Source organism: Podarcis erhardii (genome assembly GCF_964252035.2).
Source record: "Podarcis erhardii genome assembly, chromosome: 9".
In the NCBI taxonomy this organism is placed as follows: Eukaryota; Metazoa; Chordata; class Lepidosauria; order Squamata; family Lacertidae; genus Podarcis; species Podarcis erhardii.
Genome location: NC_138512.1, coordinates 55,492,227 through 55,512,465, shown reverse-complemented (window position 1 = coordinate 55,512,465; position 20,239 = coordinate 55,492,227). Strand labels below are relative to the sequence as shown.

Here is a 20,239-nt window from a genome sequence, read left to right as displayed (position 1 = left end):
ACCATAACATTTACTTTAAACCATCAGCATGCTACTCAGTAAAAGTCAAGCTACTACTCTTTTAATAGATCCCAGGCCTTCTTAAACTCACAGGTCTGCCAGTATTACCCAGGTCAAGAGCAGGTCAAAAAGTGAAAACCCATGTGAAAGTAAACTTTTAAGATAGCTGCTTTGGAAGAGTTGCAGCAGAGTGTCTCCTCTGTGGAAAATCCACTTCCTCTGTGTGTGTCAGCATAGGATTGTTTGACACACACCACTTAAGAAGTCACACATGTACATCAAGTGATATAATACCAATATGGCTTTTACAAATCGGAATCCTTATGTTTTGATGCTTGACTCTCATTCAACATATGTTTACAGATATGGAGATCTGCTGGGCATCTTTGAGCCATTAACTGTTCAACAGTAGGCATATTTATACTCAGGGGTGAGCTCCCTTGAGAGAAATGAGGCTTATGCTTTTCTTTTTAAGGCTTTTTTATTGTTTCAAAATTTTAAGAAAAGCATTGCCATGTTTACACCAGATATGAGAAGGAAATTGAAATATATGCATTTTTATTATATTATTATAAAATTATAATATTTTAAGAATATAATATTTTATTTTCAGCACAAATTGGAAACAATGACGGCCCAGTCTTCTACATATTTACACAGGAGTAACTGCCATTGATTCTCATAGGTTATCTGTACATCTGCAGCCATGTCTGCTCCTGCTGGCCAGAATGATGTGGGAGGGGGGATCTTGTCATCAGTTTTGCAGGACTAAAATGGCATCTAATAAGCTCATGCATTGGATGGGCAAGGATGGGGTGGGTAATTGTGTGTGTGTGTATGTGTGCGTGCGTGCGCGCCCCCGTGTGTGTGTGTGTGTGTGTGTGTGTGTAAAATAGTATTTTTACAAATATTACATTTATGTCCAATATTTTCTCCACATTGAACCTATGCACAAAGTTTCAGAGAGTTGCCCATTCAGGCACTGACAAGACCCAGCCCTTTTAAGATGGTGGCTGCATGTGTCTTCAAAACATCTCCTGGCAATAATTCCTGTTGATCTTAGTGGGTGTTGTTTCCACTGACATATGCTCACATGCCACAGAATTTGGTATTCTCTTGACTTCTGTTTTGAATTTATTTGGCTAGTAAGATGGAGCTTACCTTGCCCTCCAGTACACTAGCTGCAGCTTTTGGCAAAGCCAGAGGTCGCTCTCCTGAGCTGTTTTTCATTTCATTTTATGTGTGTAAATGTAACACCTTATGAATTACTTGGCTGGTGTGTTCTGACAGCTAAAAAGCATGATCATTTTTTCCCCCTTTCTGAAGAATGGAAAGAAAAGCAATTGTCCCTATTTGGATGGTGATTTATTGAGGGAACATTTTCCTTAAAAAGCAAAGCAAAGCAAAGCAAAGCAAAAGCGATTTATAGGTCCCAGGGTTATTCCCTTGATGGTAGAGTTCACCTTTATTGTCCATGGCTGTCTTGTATGTGAGATCGTCCTTTATTCTGAACAACAAAAAAATACGGCAGAGGTTTTCCTTCTTTCCTTTGACCAGCCATGAAAAATCTGAAACCTGCATTGACTATACATGTATACCAGTTACAGGCACTTTGGATATGCATGTTGCTTTGTAATGACCACCCACTTTTGTCTCTGGCCCCATCCACCACTGATGCACAGCCCCCATAAGGTTGTGCACAAGAGAATTTGGCACTCTGGATGAACAAGGTTCCCCACATCTGGCTCAGGGGAACAGCTGGGGAAAGCTCAGGAGGATTGGCCAGGGGGACTTAGAGGGAACAGCTTCTTGTCCCCTAGTCACCTGCTCCCTCTGCCTAATAGTAGGGCTGGGCCTGTTGGAGGTTGCTCCTAATTTAGCTAATTCTAGATTGTAATTTCTAAGAACCAAAAAAAAGGATGCCACATTCTCTTGATTTGATGTTCATGTTATCTTTTGTATTTATAGAAAAAATATCACAGGGCATTCTGTTTATTTACAAGGGACTCATGTGTATTTTTATAGCTTTTCTGCTGTCATAATGAATTACCAGCAATAAGCAATGCTTTGTTGGCCTCAGTGAAAATCAAATGAAACCCAGCAGGAGTTCCAAAAGTGCATTGTCCAAGTGTGTAAAAATGCTGCGTTGATGACAGATCATACTGTTTTTATTAAAGCTGAGAACACAGACTCTACTTTGCTTTTTGACCCTAGCGCTTTACTGTCAAGGTGATTTTATTTTTACAAATTTCCCTTCTGCAGGCCTCATCAACGATTCACCATAAAACATTAGACAAATTCCCATCACCTGTATGTAATTAAGGCTGGTTTGGATGTGCTGCTCATGACAACTAAGAAGATGTTTTTCTGCTTTGTGTAAAAAAGAAATCCACTTAGCAGTGTTCATTCAAGACACAATGTCTCCTTGTTTTAGTACCTGCTTCCTTTCATTCCTTTTTAAGCTGATAAGGACATCAGGGAAAAGGTCTTGAATTAATGCACTAGTTATAACATTTACCCGCAACTGGAAAAATCTGCTTTTTAGTTTTGTTGGGGCAGGGAATGAGGAAGAGACTAAATATCTCATTACAAACCCACCAAGATGTGATGATTCCAGAAAAGATGAATGCAACACATGGCACTTGTCTACTCCGAAGTAAGTTCTAGTGATACTTACTCCTAGGCAACTTTGCATTAGATCACAGACTTAAGCACTTTTAGAAATATAGTTACTTTCCATTTCATTTATCTTCTCCATATCTAGTAGGTCAGGGCTTTATTTCTAAAAAGAAGAAGTGTGAGATTGACAGCCCAGTCCCTCATTCAGAGTCAATCAGTCTGAACCCATGTATATGTGTACATGTAAAGGCAAGGGTACATTGACTGTACCCTTGGAGGTACAGATATTTGGAGGACCTCCTTCAGATGTCCTTGTCATTTGTTGCAAGGCATGTGACGACATGCAGGAGGGTCTTCTCAGTGGTGGCTCCCCAGAGTTTCCTCTGGCACCTCCTCTGTTTGAAAATCATTTCCCCCCCAAGCCTTTTAACATTTTTATTTCCTATTGAAATGCAAATCTTGATGCACTCTTCTGTTTAAATTTTTGACCATTTATATTGCTGTATATTAATTGAATTTACTTTTTATGCATTGTAAACCCACCATCAACATTTTTCGAAGGGTGAGATATAGTTGATTACACAGGGTTGGGGAAAAGGCATTTTACAGCCACCTTTAGCATGTTCTAGGGCTTAGCTTTATTGCTCCGGTTTTGTATATAAATGATGGCATATGTTAAGTTTTTAGTTTGTCAGAGATTGTGTCATTTAGTGGCATAACAGAAGTCTCTCTTATAAAAAGGGACAATGGGACAGACCTTGTCTTCAGCATAAATGTTACAAAAAGAAATGGTGTGAGGTGCTGGAGTTAAAACCTAACCTAGAAGTCATACTTTGTGATCTGGAAACTGGTAAATGCCAGATGTTATGGGGTTGGTTGTGGTTGTTGAGAGATGATAAACACCCCACACATCCTGTGTTATATTTTATTTTTGACAATTTTGCATCTGGAAATCTTGGATGAAAGAGCATGCCCACTAACTTCATCACATGTTCTCCAGCATTAATTGAAACTCTGCTTATAGACAACTTTGCAGGGGCAAGATCAGAATGCCACATTTTTTAATTATATTGAAATGTAAAGATAATGCTGTGGTGACAGACCTCAAGTTGTCATCTGGGAGATAATAGCTTGTTCTAATAGTGCTTCCCATTTAACTGTGTATATTTCTTTTAGCTTCCTAGATATGCTTGGATATTCTGGTCCTTTTGCTAGACCACTAGAAGATTTGGGAAAGGAATACTTACCTGGCAGGGGAGACACCTTGATCATTAGAAGATTCAAGAAATATTTCCGTCTGGTAAGACTCCACTTCGTTCCAGGCAAGTCCAGGTCCAGGCTGTTTTGGCTGAGGCCCTGGAACAGAAAGTAAGTTCTGAAGCCGAATCCTTTGATTCCTGGCTTTGACGAATGCTCTTCTGCCTGTCATCGACCCTACTAAGCCTTGCTTCTTGTCTCAGTTGAGGTCCATTGTGGGCTGGGGTAGAATCTGAGGAGGCATTTGTTTGCTAATACTTGACTCACTACCTATTTGTATAAAATAAGAGTGGCTACCCTGTTGCCCTTAGCTGTTGCTGGACTCCATCCTCCATAAGCGCCAACCATCATGGCCAATGGTTAAGAATGGTGGGAGCTGTAGTCCAACCACTTGTTGAGGGCTACAGGTTGGGCACACCTGGTGGAAGAGATCATTTAGAGCAGGTGGGACACAAATGCGGGCCTGCACAGAGCATCCTCCTTAAGTCTCAAATGTACTGTATTTATTTATTTATTATATTTGTATACCGATGATGATGATGATAATTTTATTGTTTATACCCCACCCATCTGGCTGGGTTTCCCCAGGCATGCTTCCGGGGGGGAAAGTCAGACATTAAAAACTTCCCTTCCGTTGTGTAATTCTTTATCTCCCTGACATCTGATGGGAGGGTATAAACCAGGCCTTCTGCCTGGTTCCCTGTAATGTAACTTCCTGCAGTGAGGGAACTACCAGAAAACCCTCAGAAGTGGACCTCAGTGTGGTTCGCAACATAGAAATAGAAGTTGAGAACACAAAATACCTAATAAAACAAAACAAACCAATAACCCCGCTCCCACAAACACATTTCAAAGGCCGTAGAATGTTAATCAGTCAAAAGCCTGTACCTAAAAATATGTTGCTCAGAGTGTCCGCTTCAAATGATTGCACAGCCTGGCCAGAGCTGCTGAGACAAGATTGCCAGAGGGCATGGAATTAGCTCAATCTAAATTACCATGCTGACGGAAGAATTGCCAGCCTAACAAGATAGTTACTAAAAGGATACACTAATCAACACATAATAAAACTCATAGCACCAAAAAGTAGCTAAGTGTCTTGTAGACAGAGGCAGCAGTACAAGTGCTTAGTTCACTTTCAGAAACAAACAGTGGAGGAATGTGTTTCTAAAGTGTGTGTAGACTTTATCGCATCAAAGTAATTTCAGAGCAGTTTCCTACAAACTGTAAAATAATACAGTAAATACAGTGTACCTACTGGGATCGCTTGTGCTATAGCTGTGATGCTCTATTGTTATGTCTATTGTTGCTGTTCTTGCCTTTTGCTTGTAAACTGCTTTGGGATTCACTTGAATGGAAATACATTGAATCAAATTAGATCTCTAAGGAATTAGATCTTTAAGGAATTATGTCCATCAATCATGGAGCTATGGCAATTTTGTTCCATGCATACCCTGGGATGGAGCATCAAGCCAAGGGAGAGAAGCCAAAGGACTGGGGATGTTGCAGTGGCATTTGGTCAAACTGGCTGTTGGATTTCTATCGTTGTCACAACTAGCAACACTACCCAAAGGGCTGGGGAGGGATATTAAGGTAGGCTTTCCTGATGAGCACTCTGAGGCAGTTTAGGAATCTAGGAAGCTGTCATATGCTGAATCAGACCACTGGACCATCTAGGTCAATATTGTCTATACTAACAGGCTCTCTAGAGTTGCAAGCAGAAGATCTTTTCCAGCACTATCTGCAGATTAAATGCAAAGCAAATTACTCCACCACTGAGCGTAACTGACAAAAATGAATTAATGTTTCAAAGGGGACACTAAACACCAACTGAAAAAAGTCAGGGGTTTTTTTGAGGGAAAACGAAGCATAATATTAAAAAGTAAGAAGAGTTTATTTGCACAATTCCCATTAAAATAAAATATTTAGTGTGGTCCTGGAAGCCATTTCATATGTCAGAAATGGCATTGCACTATTGAGGACAATGATACTGAAGGATATGAGATGGCCTTAACCAAACATACTAAAATCTGAGCTTGCTGATGGAACTATAGGTCTTCATTTCGGCAAGTACCTAGTTAATCCATCTTCCTTCAAGGATTTGTATGCCGGTCTTGGGATACAAGAAGCAGCTGCTGACAGAGGCTAGTGGAAAAGGAAAGCTGTGCTTTTCCTTTTACTTTGAGACTCCTGCTGGCTGAACTGCTGATGGAACTACTATTCACCAACTGTTAGAGAGACATGCTTAGCCTGCTGATGGGACTACAGCTTTTGCTGATGAGCTGACTCTCTCTTTGCTTAAGGATGCAGTAGTGCAAAGGGTCCCCGTGGTTTTTAAACACAGTCCTCCAATATCCATGCTTGAACGTCATCTCACACTTTCCCCTATTAAATGCAGTGCAAAAACCACGAATCCCAGCACTTTGGCCAAACTCACATCATTCGTTTAAAGCGCTATGATACCACTTTAAACACCCATCATTTCCCGCAAAGAATTCTGGGCACTGTGGTTTGTTAAAGCTTCCGAGAGCTGTAAGGAGATTCCATTCCCCACCGCAGATCCTTGTCAAGAGAGATTGACGAGGAAAACCTTTCTGAGAACTGTACCTCTGTGTGAGGAATGGAATACTCCTAACAGCTTTCAGCACCCATAACAAACTGCAGCTCCCAGAATTCTTTGGGGAAAACCCGTGACTGTTTAAAGTGGTCTCATAGCACTTTAAATATATGATGTGAATGTGAGCATTGTGCTGTTACAAATGCCTGTCTCCAAAGTATGGATCTACATGATTACACCCTCTTATCCACACTGTTGCCAGCATTAAAAAATGCAATCATACCCTGCACCTTGTGGTGCCATGGTGGTGGGAAAACCCTCCATGTTTAGGACACAAGTTCTCAAGATTTGTACCTTTCAAATACACCCTTTAATCAGATCTTCCGCCTGTCCCTTCTGACAGTATTCTGTGTTACTTCTGAGTAACTGACACAGTGCACCCTGTTGCAACAAGGGAGTGAGGCCTGATATCCAGAGCACTTGCGTTCTCATGCTTTCATGAAAGGGAAATGACATCAAAATTCACGGACTGTTTGAGGACTGAAAATATAATTACCGATGAATAATTACCTTAACTCATTTAAATATACTCGAGGCTTTATGAGGCCTATCGCCTTCCCTCGATGTCTGTGGGCAGGTGTGGGAAGGCACGCCAGCATTTCAAATTCTGTGGAAAGGTTGTGTGATGGGCAATGTCACATTAAAAGGCACAACAGGTGGTGGCCAGCTGGTAACCTAGGCAACCAAGTGGGTTAAGTTGTGGCCTTCTGAAAGAGGGCAGTGTTTGTACTTGGCTGAGGTAATAAGACCAAAGAGGCATGCAAGGAGATTTTCTGTGGAAGAAGATTTCTAGGCAGCCCCTCATATGCAACTATATGGATGGCAGCTGAGAAGGTACAGACTTCCAGTGTAAAGAGACAAAGAACTCTGAGCCCCAGGGGAAGAGACTATGTATTATTATTATTATTTAATTAATTAATTAATTAAATTTGTATACCACCCTTCATTTGTAGATCTCAGGGCAGTTCACAGCATAAAAATACAAGATAAAAACACAAAATACGTAACAAAAACAACAAAACAAACGAATACGCCCCCATTTCCTAACACAGAAACTACACCTTATTTTATATACTTGTATATCATCGTGCCCACTATCTGAGGGCAGCTGTCCTAATGGGCATACATTTAGGAATACATTTAAAGAACTCATACCATTTTAAAAGTCTTCAGTCTCCAAAGAATCGTGAGAACTGAAGTTCCTTAAGGGTACCGAAAGGTTTTAGGAGAACCCTCATACAACTATAATTTGCAACACACTTAAAACTGCAGTTCCCAGGATTCTTTGAGGGAAGCCATGACTGTTAAAATGGTATGAGTGCTTTAAAGTATGAGGTGGATGTGATCTAACTTTCTGATGTTTCCTCCAGTAATTTTCCATATGTTACCAATATATGTTACTCTCTTGGTAGCCCTAGGTGACCATGACTTCCATGGTGGAGAAGGAACATACAGTATTACTCCATCCCACTTCCATCAGCCTGCTTGATTTCCATGCTAGTAGTCCCTTGCAGGCTGTGGGGTTCATGGGGGGAAGTCTTCTACGAAGGAGACAGATGGAGGAAGGAGTGCTCACAGTCACCCAATAATTTATTATGCACAGTTCCCACTGAATATGGCTCACACACTTGGACAGCACCTACACAATTTCTGAAAATGTAAGCAAACTTTGGGCTCATTGACAATTGCCTGTTGGATTGTGCTAGTATTTTGAAAATAGGAATTTTGAAAACAGTATTTGGGGTGGGGTTGTTCCATTTGTTTTACTGCATTGTATTATCTTTTTTAGATTCAACCTGCCCTGGACCCTTATGGTGAAAGGTGGGTAACAAATTAATAATACTAACAGTAATAACCAGCACCACAATAATAACCTATTAATATCTGTTATTAATATGTATCAGTCTTAATCTATTAGAACTGTTAGGAAAATGTTCCAGCCCCTTGCATCATTACTTGAGTGTAAAAAGCCCCGAAGTTAGTAGGATATTGTTCTGAGTAAGCATGTATATATAAGAAATGAAAGAAAAATGAACAAAAGCTGTTAAACTACCCACATGCATGCACACACACAGGCACACACACATACACACAACATTGTGCTTGTTTTGTTGCCTCGATTGTGACCAGGCAGTTCTCTTGCTAATTTGTGTGTGCAACGCAAGTGGTAAAACAAGGACACTATCTAGTGTGATGGCTTCCATTCTTATTTCTTCATGGCATGGAAGCTCAATTTTTAAAATGCATGGCTTTAAACCTATTAGGACAGGCATACAGCAACTTTGCACACAGATTGCCCCCGAAGTAAGTCTTGATTTTAGGACTAAGCCAAGCTGGCATGCAAGAGCAGTTGCTGTTGATCTTTTATACTAATTTTGGATTAATTGTGATCTACAGCGCTGCGTAAACATGCTAACCTAGTGCTTCAGCTTCGGCACAGCTAAACATTAATCCTTCTTAATGCTGTAAGTCAACTTTTAGTCCTTAGCAGAATTTACCTTAATCTCTGGCTAGGAAACTGATTTATTTACAAAACATAATCCGAGAGCTCCAGAATCTTAGTGGAAATGTGCACAAGAAGTGTTTTACCTATGTAAAATAGATATCTCTTTGGTGTCCTTTATTAAACCCAGCATTTGGAAATATTGATCGAAAACGTACTGAGAATTGCTGGAGACATATTTTCTAAATGATACCTTGCATGGAAAGAAGCCCTTAGTTTTCTCAATAATCTTCTCTAATAGTCTAGATTTTTTTTACTACAAGTTTGTCATAACTAGAGAGATGTTTTAAAGGGGAAATTTATCAAACAGAAAGCTGATAAATTATTCTTCATTCATGTGAATAATTTGTTATGAAACCTCTTAGTTTTGTTCACGTTGTCCTTTCATTTGGACACCATAACACATTTTCTTGAAAGGCATATTGTGATAACATTCTAAGAGTACAACTCACAGGTCCCTTGGGGTCATAGGCTGTATGATGGCAGGTGGAGAGAAGAAGCCAAAGTCAAAGATTGGAGGAAAAATTCAAAGGGCCAATGAATAAGGAATAAATTTAGCAAGGCTCAGTTTGGAGGGACTCAGGTTGGAGGGACCAACCTGGGCCCTCCAGTAGTTCTGGACTACAACTCCCATCAGTCTCAGCCAGCACAGCAGCATAGTCCAAAATATCTGGAGAGATCTTGGGGAAATTGCAACAGAAACAGGTGTAGAAATCACCAGTTTTTGCTTATTTATTCCATGTCCGGAATGGAAATCAGTTCAGTGAATACAATCACTATTCACTATTGATGTCCTCAGTCTGCTAACGGTATCTAATCACACACGCTCATTTGTATTGTGTTTTCTTTGCTTTGAAATGGATGGTATGGAATCACATAATAATTACATACAATCAAATAATTAATTATGCAAGGTTGTGGGTGCTTTAGCTGAGATTCCTGCATTGCAGGGGGTTGAACCTGGGGTCTCTTCCAACTCTAGGATTATATGATTCTAATGTTCTGTCACAGTGGAAAGTGAGATGAATAGCACAGCTTTTGTTGGTAGCTGAACTGCTGCAGAAGAAAAACAGTGTTTGCATGCGACATGGGTCAGGATGGAAATAGATGCCTTCGTACATCCCTATAGGCTGCTAAAGTCTGGGTCAGAGTATGGTTGGAAGTTGATGGTTGCAGAAGGAAGATTTTAAAAAATAAATAAAAATGGCAGGAGTTGGCAATTCCTGATCACCTGAAGACTGTTTTACGGAACTCTTAGAGTCCTAAAGTCTTTGTCCACATAGGCTATGTACATTCTGTCTTCTATACTGCCATGATTTCTCAGGATGGTGGAGAAACAGATCCAGCTACTGCCACCTCATATGCTTGATAGCTGTAAATCCTTTAGCAATGTACTAGAAGCTTTACCAGGTGCAGAGTGAGCACTCAGGATCTTTTTATAGAGGGTAGTTATTGAGCCAGCATAATTTGCCATGTTGTATCTTTATTTACTTCTGATCGGCTGCTCTCAACAGCCACACAGCTTCATCTGTGACTGTAGTTGGGAGTAATTTGATTCTCTCGCAAGGTGTGAAACCTCTTTATAGAATTATCCTTGCAACAAAATTCAAGCAGGTACATATGCAAGCTTGTCTTTTAAAGTTCTGAAACATATGTTAAAAGGTTAAGAAGGTCGCTTGAACAAGCTCCATAAATAGCTTTGATTTTCAGGGAAAGGAAAGTATTATGATTTCAGCCTCTGGAGTTCATAGATAGATAGATAGATAGGCTTACCATTCTGCACAGTGCAATGAAATATGAAGATGTTGTTCGTAGAAGGCCAAGCTTGTGTCAAAATTCCAAAGCATGACAATAATTGTAGATTAACTTCAGAAAGGCTATGCATTTAAACAGAGCAGCACCATTGACTATGATAAATTTCCCTAGCTTAGTCTAGTGGAAGTCCATATAACATGGTGGATGAAGGAAAGTGACATTTTGAGTTAAAGAGGCAGATGTAAATGCCTGATCTGTTGTGCACCCACAACTCTTCAAGTCATTTTCCCAAGTCATTTTCCTGCTAATACACACAGCTGATTGGAGTGCTTTAAAGGGTCTCTTATTTTATATTACTCTCAATCTTTTGTACCTTTATTTCTGGCAATGCCTTTAAATTATTACATATCATGGCATATGCTGCCCGCCATTTAAACCTTCTTTCCTTTTGTACCCTTTCTTTTTACGTATGTAGGCTAGGGGAGATCAATCTCTTATTTATCTGAAGCATTTTTTGCCCCACTTCTCAGCTGAAAAAGGCTCCCCGAGTGGCTTAGAAAGATCAGTAATTAGACAGCCTCTGCCCTCAGGCTTACAAACTAAAGACTATACAAAAGGAAAAGGGATTGGGAGAGAGGAGGAAAAGAGTGGATCTTGGCTCTCGGTTAAAAAGTTTCTATAATGACATGGTGAAATGGAAATAGTTCAATGAGAAAAGTAACAAAAAATCAGTAGTCTTTCAGTACAGCCTGTGTTTCTGTCCCATTTACAATTGAGTCTCACAGTGCTTCAAAGTAGGCAAGGCTTCTGTTAAACTGACAACTTTGGAGTCAGAATGACACTATCTATTTTAATTATGGACAACACTTTGTAGCAGAATGTTTGGCAAAAAATATTGGTCCCCCAAGGCTACTACTACATCTATTCCCTGCTGCCCTGCTCTAGATGAGGAAAAATACTAGTTGGATTATGTGCAAAAAATATTGTAGGCAAGTTATTTGCTGGAAGATATTAAGTTTCGAATAGGAAAAAAATGATGAGGTATCCTTTGGTATGCCTTTGGTCTTCCTAAACATGGATTTCTGCTTAAATTTATTAAATTTGTTATTTTGCTGAAATTAGACTGTGTTGTTGTTTTTTGGTTTATTCTAGCTATGAATCTATTTGTGCCAGGACATGAAAATGTTGAATAAATTCATCTGAGCCTGTGTTATCAGGAATACACTGTTAGTCTGTTGCCAGATGATCATCTTCTTGGTTAATGGCTCCCAATAGCACTTTAGGATCAAGTCAAGGCTGGAAATATCCAGGGCACAATAGGGCAAATATATTATGCCCTCTCCCCCTTTTATTTCTGTTATGGACTCTTGCTTGATACTTCATCCCACCAGTTAAAGCAAAGCATTCAGCCAGAACAGTAACCTTGTGTGTAATAAATTGCTCTGCTCACTTTAATTAATTAAGATATGACTTCTCTCATCCATCCAAGAGAAACACTGGATATTTTAGTTTTCTGTTAAGGCTGTTGGAAATTCTGAGAGTATGCTGAATATGGTTAGAGTTGCTTGAGAGATTCTATAAACAACTTCAATGTTGGTCTAAGGGGCGATTGACAGAACAAACACCCAGCCCTAGCCACACAGTGAATTTAATATAGATTACAAGGAACTGAATAGCAAAGCAGTCACATTGTGGCCAGATCAGTTTTTTAGTCTATAATGGGAGTTTCTTTCTCCATACAGATTTTGTAGCCTGCAGGTGCACAACAGTCACAGAAGTACACAAAGACACCTACCGTACCACAGAATTAGCCACAACGCACACCAAATGTGCCCAGAACCAGCTTTTGGCTTATTTTGAATTGACATTAGAAGTGTGGTGTAGATGTGAGCTTCCACATATGCATGGGCAGCTATTGGCACAGAATGTTGCACTGTTTGGACCACCTGATTTTGAGGACCGGCCCTATCATTAGCCAGAATGAAGTGGCCACCTCAGGGAACGAATGCCGAGGGGCAGAGATAAGCAGGGAATTTGTGTGTCCTTCATGGCCTACTGCAGTAGAGGACACTGTCTTGTTGCCAATGCTAAAACAGGGGTGCCAACTTGAATAAAATATGGGGGAGGGGGAGGTAAGCCCCATTATTCATAACTGATCATGCAACATGACATTTGAATGGCAATGCCAATCAATTTGGGTGTGTGTGTCAAATATTTTATTGGGGGGGGGGCTGAAGAGACCTTGGCCTAGCACTGATGAAGTAAGATTCAGCTGTCAGTCTGGTCAGCTTTTGATATATGGAATTGGAGTGGGGAATCTTGTCCTCTATCTGCTGCCTTCCAGGACATCTTCAGGAGAAGAAAAGGAGACAGTCCTACACAAATCTGGAGTGGAGTCCCTAAGACAGTTGGGTGACATCTTGTACACCTTCCGGCAACTTGTACACCTTCCGGCAGCCAAGCTGGAGCCAAATGTATTGTTTTACTTTCCTTTGGACTACATCAGTGAGGCCAAGAAGGGGGTCTTGTCAACATTGCAGGACTTCCATATACACTGCCCAGGCTTGCGCCCTGGAGAGGTCACTTCAGTGCTGTTAATGGAGAAAAAAACAACACAGGAGGCAGCAGTTATGAGTTGTAAGCTCAACCTGATTGGTGTAAGGTATGAGCACTATGGGTTGTCTTTGTCAGTGGGAGAGATTGTGTCTCACTGGTCACTGGTCTGCTACTGCTTGCCTTAAGCTGGGCAGCCCCCACTCAATAAGGTGCTGACCTGCCACTGTCCATCTGCTTCACTGGTTGCTTCGAGCTCAGAGTATCACTCAACAAGCAGACTGAATCACTGCACCAGGCAACAAAGAAAAGAAACAAACCTCCTTGCGCTGAGGAAGCTGGAATGCCAGGACCATGTGTCCTGGCTTGCCTGCCGACCTGCTGCAAGTCAACATATCACAGAAGATGGCCATCATAGACTGTGAACTGAAAATGTTCAACCTTGACATTACTGCTTTACAAACCAAACTTGCTTTGAATGGCAGCCTCCAAGAGAAGGACTACCTTCTTCAAGGAGTTTTAATGGATGGGCCATAGCAGGAAGATACTAAGCACTGAAAAATAAAAATTAAGAAGCTCTTGTTCAATGTTAACATTTTTAGCTGCCTTCCTAGAATAGAAAAAGGATTACCATATCTTGTTGTCTTGTGAAATGCAATGGCAAAATGATTGGTTTTGAGTCTTAACCTTTTGGGTACAAAAATATCAGACCACACATTTAATGCTGTTTGAGAAGGAAATAGTCTGCGGTAGGCCAACCCATGAGGCAAGATGAGGTGACTGTCTCAGGTGGCAGGATCCACGGTGGTAGCAGATCTAAGTGCAGATCTTTATCCCCCCCTTGTTCCTGATGTAGATCTTCATTCACCATTCTTCCTTGGTGGGGAGGGGGATGCCATCTTGTGGTTCACCTCAGGTACCAAAATGTATTGGGCTGGCTCTGGGCGGGATGTTCTAAGACAGGCTTCAGCAATCTACTCCATATTTGCATATACAATATTGAAAGGAGTATAGATTGTTCCTGTACTTGGATGACAAGATGATATATCATACCGTGTTCAGCAATAGCTGGTAAACTTCTAAATGATATCTCTATTTGTTTGATACTGGCCTTTGCATGATATTATCAACAGCCATTAAAGTTATTTATTGCTGTCATCATGCATTTCTGTCACCCGTAGCAACTTGGCAGAAAATACATTGCTAGTACAGCTGACGGAAGATTTGGTTTCAAATCTGAGTCCAATAATCTTAACGTTTAAGTAGCATTTTGGTGTTTAACTGGCAAACTGCTCCTTCTCTGATCTTTTTTGAATTATGAAATTGGGGGGGGGGTCATGACCCCAACAAAGGCAAAAGTTAAATTCAGTGATTTCAGGGGAACAGTTTAGGCATATGTTAAGTGACTTGCAATGTGACTTGCATTGCCTTACTTTGATTGGATTTTAACTCTTGCTTTTCATCAGTACATAATATTTGACCAGATATACATAGTATGTGTATACTATGTACATGCTTGCAGCCGAGAGGAACTGCAGAGTGAGTAAACTCTCCACATGCCTTAGAGCACATGCTCCATAGAACTGAGCAATTTGTTCTATTTGCCCAGTGGAGCTTTGGGTTTAAACAGTATCCCAACCACCACCATCAGCCCCATACATACACACACAGCACCCCATTTCACAGCATGGGAAGCAGCTTTTCAGACTTGGCAGAAGTTTTGAAAAGCAGTGTGAAATCCGATGCAGAAGCTACTTTGAACCCAGGTCCTTACTTGTTGCTATAAGGATTCTTTTGTATTGCAGACAACTCTACATACTGTAGGCATCCTATCCCATTCACAATCAGATGAGATGAAGGGTGAGTAAAGGTTAGATTCACACACATCCCTGCTTTTGCAGTGCATGCTTAAATGGTGACCCTAATCCATGTTAGTTGGGGTGGTCATTTTTCCAGACTGATTAAATTATGACTTACAAAAAATGGTAAAAGAGAAGGGTGAAATGTAGATGGTTTTTATAGTTTCAACCCAAAATTTCTGCTAGTAAAGCATTTTTGCCACAAATCCACACATTATGAGTATAAATGTACTCTCTTACAACATTACAGATCCATTAGGATTTGGGGTTCCAGTGATTTTATATCCCAGTTCTAATCCTTATTTTTTTGTTTTAAAAGCTCAATTTTTCACAAACAGTGTTTTATTATAATGATAGAGTTAATGTCATATATAGTATTCAAAAGGTGTGTGTGTCTCCATTTTTCTGCCTATGCGTGTATTTCATTTCGATACAGTATTAGGCTTCTCTGTCGTATCAGATTTAAAGCAAATCCTCAATGCGTGAGGAAGCATGATTGCAACAGTAATTATTTCAAAACAGCAGTTCTGTTTCTTTGATTTTGATGGTGCTTTCAAATTCCTATATGCTCTATGTTTAGGCTTTTAGCAAACAAGAAACAAATGTCCCTTTAACAAATTTCTTTTCAGAGAATTTAATCTGCACTTTGTGTACATTTCAGGGGATTGTTTCAGGTGAGCATCTTAATTTCATAGATCTTTATCCTGCTAAACGTAAGTGTGGAAACTGAGGTTTCAAATTATCTGCTGGTAGTGCTGAGGGAAGCTGTACTATTCCTGAGATTTGATCATATTGGAAATTAACATATTATCCAGGGCCAGGTCTCCATGGGGGAGGATGCCAATGAAGGAAGGAATTTGCACCAAGACTACTTAAAGTGTTGGCTTGGCAGAGGGATCTGCTAAATGTTTGGGTCTTCTTCGAGAAGCAAATTGTGTTGGGTTGGTACTGATACTATTAATGCAATGATTCACCAGGCACTATGACAGTTGCCTCTAAGACAATAGTGACAAAAGATTTCAGGGATCTTTGGGATAGAGATGGGATAGAGATCTGTGCTGCCAACTGTGAGTGAAGCAGGACTGGCAAATGACCTATAGAAGTCATATAAGCCAAGACATAGGTAGAGCCCTGCAGACAGTATAGAGAGAAAGGAATGCATGGCTGTGAGTATATGTGATAACAGCAGTAACAACAACAAATGTGATGAAATCAATGCACTTTCTACAAATGAATAACAAAATCGGGAACAGCTGCAGCACAGTGGCAGAGCATCTAGTTAGATTGCAGAAGGTCCCAGGTTCAGTACCTGACATCTCCCCCTCAACACAAGACAACACTTGAAGCAGGCTAGTAAAGAGTACAAAAGCAGCTGGGGCTGCCATAGGGTATCTGGTTGTGCCATCCTTCACCACTGTCCTCCGATTGCAATTTTTCATGCAACATTTCCATCGACTTCAGACACATCGGGCATTCAAGACGGCCTTAATAGATTGGAGAACTGGGCCCCAACTAACGAAATGAATAGGGACAAATGTAAGGTTCTACACTTAGGCAGGAAGAACCAGCTGGACAAATATAAGACGGAGGACTGCCAGTGGATCTAGGGGTCTTAGTAGACCACAAGCTGAACATGAGTCGGCAGTGTAATGCACTCTTGCTAATGCTCCTCTAGGCTGCGTCAACAGAAGTATAGTGTCCCGCTCAAGAGAAGTCATAGTACCCACTCTATTTTGCCTTGGTCAGACCACAATTGGAGTACATATTGTATCCAGTTTGGGGTGCCACAATATAAGAAGGATATTGACAAGCTGGAATATGTGCAAAGGAGTGCAGCCAAGATGACCAAAGGTCTGGAAACCAAGCCTCATAAGGAAAAGTTGAGGGAGTTGGGTATGTTTAGCCTGGGAAAGAGGAGATTGAGAGGAGATATGATAACCATCTCCAAGTATCTAAAGGACTATCACATGGAGGATGAAGCAAACTTGTTTTCTTCTGTTCTGGAGGCAAGGACACAAACCAATGGATTCAAGTTACAAAAAGGAGATTCCAACTAAACAGCAGGAAAAAAACTTTGACAGTAAGAGCTGTTCAGCAGTGGAGCGGACTCCCATGAGAGGTGTTGGACTCTTCTTCCTCGGAGATTTTTAAACAAATACTAGATGGCCATCTGTCATGTATTATCTAATTGAGATTCCTGCATTGCAGGGGGTTGGACTAGATGACCCTTGGGGTCCCTTCCAACTCCACATATCCATGATTCTATGATTCATGGAGAAGTCCTAAGCCACATGTGGCACAGGTGGCAAACACATTGCAGCATATTGTCTCAAGTCAGGACCACACAATGTCTTGCAAACTGGACCAAAAATATGCCTGGGCATGACCTGATCAGCGCTTAGAAATCCAAGCTTCATCTTGAGGGCTGAGTAGGCAAGTCTTGGGCTGTTTTATCGGAAACTGATCACTTTGTTCATTAGATACTTTTGAACTTGCTTTCTTTGGCATTTGTGTTTTACTGGCACTGTTTGTTTTCAGCTCTTATCATTGCTTACGGTTTAAATTTTTTATCTGTAAGCTTAAATGCTTTTTAGTTTGTGTGTGTGTGTGTGCGTGTGTGTGTGCGCGCACACACACACACACACACACTGCTTCAGAGCAGCAGTGCAATGTTCTTTCAAGCCACTTTACTCTGAACTGTGCTAGTATCATTTCCATTTGCGTTGTATACATTAGCTGCGATAAGGGCATCCTCTAATCTCCGGGGTCATCTCTTCCTACAGTAGTAAAATAACTTTAGCATGTGTAAAGTAGTTTGAGTTGTTTCATACAAAAAAGATCTGACAGTCATATATAGAGTGTCTATGCATGCAAAGAAAGAGAGAGAAGGAGGCAAGACTTAAGCTTTTCCTTTTAGGGAAAGCATATACATCAAATAATCTTTTAAGCATTTGCATTTACTATACTTTCCAAAAGATAAGAAAAGTCACCATTTGGTGGGGATTTTTTTTTATTAAAAAAATATGTACAAAGTGTTCATTGGGAAAAAATATACAGTAACTATCTGTGTTGATTCCAAGGGGCACCATATCTGCATTTTCTGTTAAATGTTGTAAAATTGGCTCCCTGCTTCACTTGCAAATGCTTCTAATAATGTACTGTCTGCAGGTTAAGAAGCTGTGTAAGTGCTAAGCAGCTTCTCTAAGGAAATTCTGCTTCCTTCTCATGTCGAGTAGGATCCTAAGGGAAAAAAATTACGAAGCTTTTTGCAGTGGCTTTGACTGACTATTCCTGTCTGAATTTAGCACAACACAACTGATTTTCACAAATTTGTGCATTTTGGTGCTCTGTGCTTGCAAAATGTTTCCACACACCAGTGAAAACATCCCAGCCTGTCTGTGTGATCTGCTAATAAGTACCAAGTGACTCTAATAAACATGTTCTGATGCTCTTTATTTGCAGCATGTGAGAAAATTTTAAGGGGAAAGCAAGGGAAAATGCAAATCTGGAGTGAATTTTCACCACCCATCGTGGGTTTTCCTAAGAAAACAGGCTTCGAACGTAAACAACATCTGTAATTTTTTGCAGTGCCTTTCTAAAGAAGGGTAAAGAGTTTGCTCCTGCTGTAAAGCAATGGATTTCTTAATCTCTTTGTATTGCTTGGGTTTTGTGCAGAATGCAGCCTTTCCAGTGTAGTTAAGCATACATCTCTCAAAAAAACCATTTTGCTATCTTTTCCTCAAACAGAATTTCCAAATGTAGATGACTGTGAAATGCACTTTCATTCTCTGTGTTGGTGCTTTAACTTTAGTCTGACTTTAATAGGCTGGGATGATTTCAGCTTATAAATCTTCAACCGGAGGATAAAGTTCAAGTAGATAAAATCAAACAGATGTTGGTGGGAGGATTTCTCCATGACCCATAAAAGTGCTATCATCAAAGCCTGGAATCATTTGTTTTGAATTATTACATTGTTATCAAAAGGACTGTAGCAGTCTGTTTGTTGAGAAATTGGATCTGTTTATCTGAAAACAGGACCAAGATGCCATGGTAAGACGTTCCTGGGAAAGTGTGGTTTAGCTGATGGCTGACACGGCAGGGTAGCTGTGAGACATACTGATTGACAGCTGTCAACAAAACAAGCAGATCTGGCAAGTCTTCTGATAGAAAATGCAACACACTGCATTAGAAAGAACATATTTTAACCTAAAACACTTAGCAGAAAAGTGTACAGCTGAAAATGCAATAACCATTTAATGAAGAAACATTTTCAACATTTCATCTGATTTACAGTAATACCCTGCTTAAGCAGAAATATGTTGTACCTGTGTCCAATTTTGTGTGTATGTGTGTGTGTGTAGTGGGGGGAGGAGGATTATCACCCCACTCCACCCATCTCTAGCCTTTGCTTATTTGCTCCTGATTCATAAAACAGAAATAAGTGACACATATATTAATGCTTGCTGCTTAAGCAGATCTAAGGCCAGTGCTGAGCTTTCAACACACAGCGAGTAAAAATAAGAGGAAATAACTCTCTTAAATCCTACAGCTACTATTGCACATATGTTCCTCTGCTTAAAAAATAGTTCCATACAGTTAGAGTGGGAAATCCAATGAAATAGTTCCATTAGTGCAAAGATTAGCACAAGGACTTCCCTCCCCTCTCCTTGTGTATGCACCCCATCTGCTCCAGTTTTTGCCTGGTACCTAAAGGGACACCAGATGAACATCCCTGGGGAGAGAATTCCACAAATGGAGAACCTCTGCAGAAAAGGGCCTGTTCTTGCATTGCTGCCATCCAGGCCTCTCATGGAGGAAACACACAAAGAAGGTGCTCAGATGATGACCACAGGGTCTGGGTAGGTTCATATGGAGAGAGGCAGTCCTTGAGGTATTGAGTCCTGAGCCATTTAAGACTTTATGTCAAAATCAGCACTTTGAGTTGGGTTTGGAAACTAATCAGCACCCAGTGAAGTCAGGCCAAGGTTGATGGAATATGCTCAGGAACACAGATGGTCCTGTGGTCTAAACCACTGATCCTCTTGGGGCTTGCTGATTAGAAGGTCGGTGGTTTGAATC

The 20,239-nt window shown here is 40.5% G+C and overlaps 1 long non-coding RNA gene across 2 annotated transcripts; it reads right to left on the bottom strand.

Annotated features, from left to right (window-relative positions):
* Nucleotides 1-1,211: 1,211 nt before the first annotated feature.
* On the bottom strand, nucleotides 1,212-7,087 carry LOC309349355. 2 transcript variants are annotated; one of them, XR_014159870.1, is made up of 4 exons: nucleotides 7,001-7,087; nucleotides 4,765-4,823; nucleotides 3,867-3,975; nucleotides 1,212-1,507 (listed from the first exon to the last, which is right to left on the bottom strand). It is a non-coding gene; the product is annotated as an uncharacterized lncRNA (long non-coding RNA). The 2 variants fall into 2 exon arrangements; XR_014159871.1 differs by having other exon boundaries at nucleotides 4,765-4,820.
* Nucleotides 7,088-20,239: the final 13,152 nt, after the last annotated feature.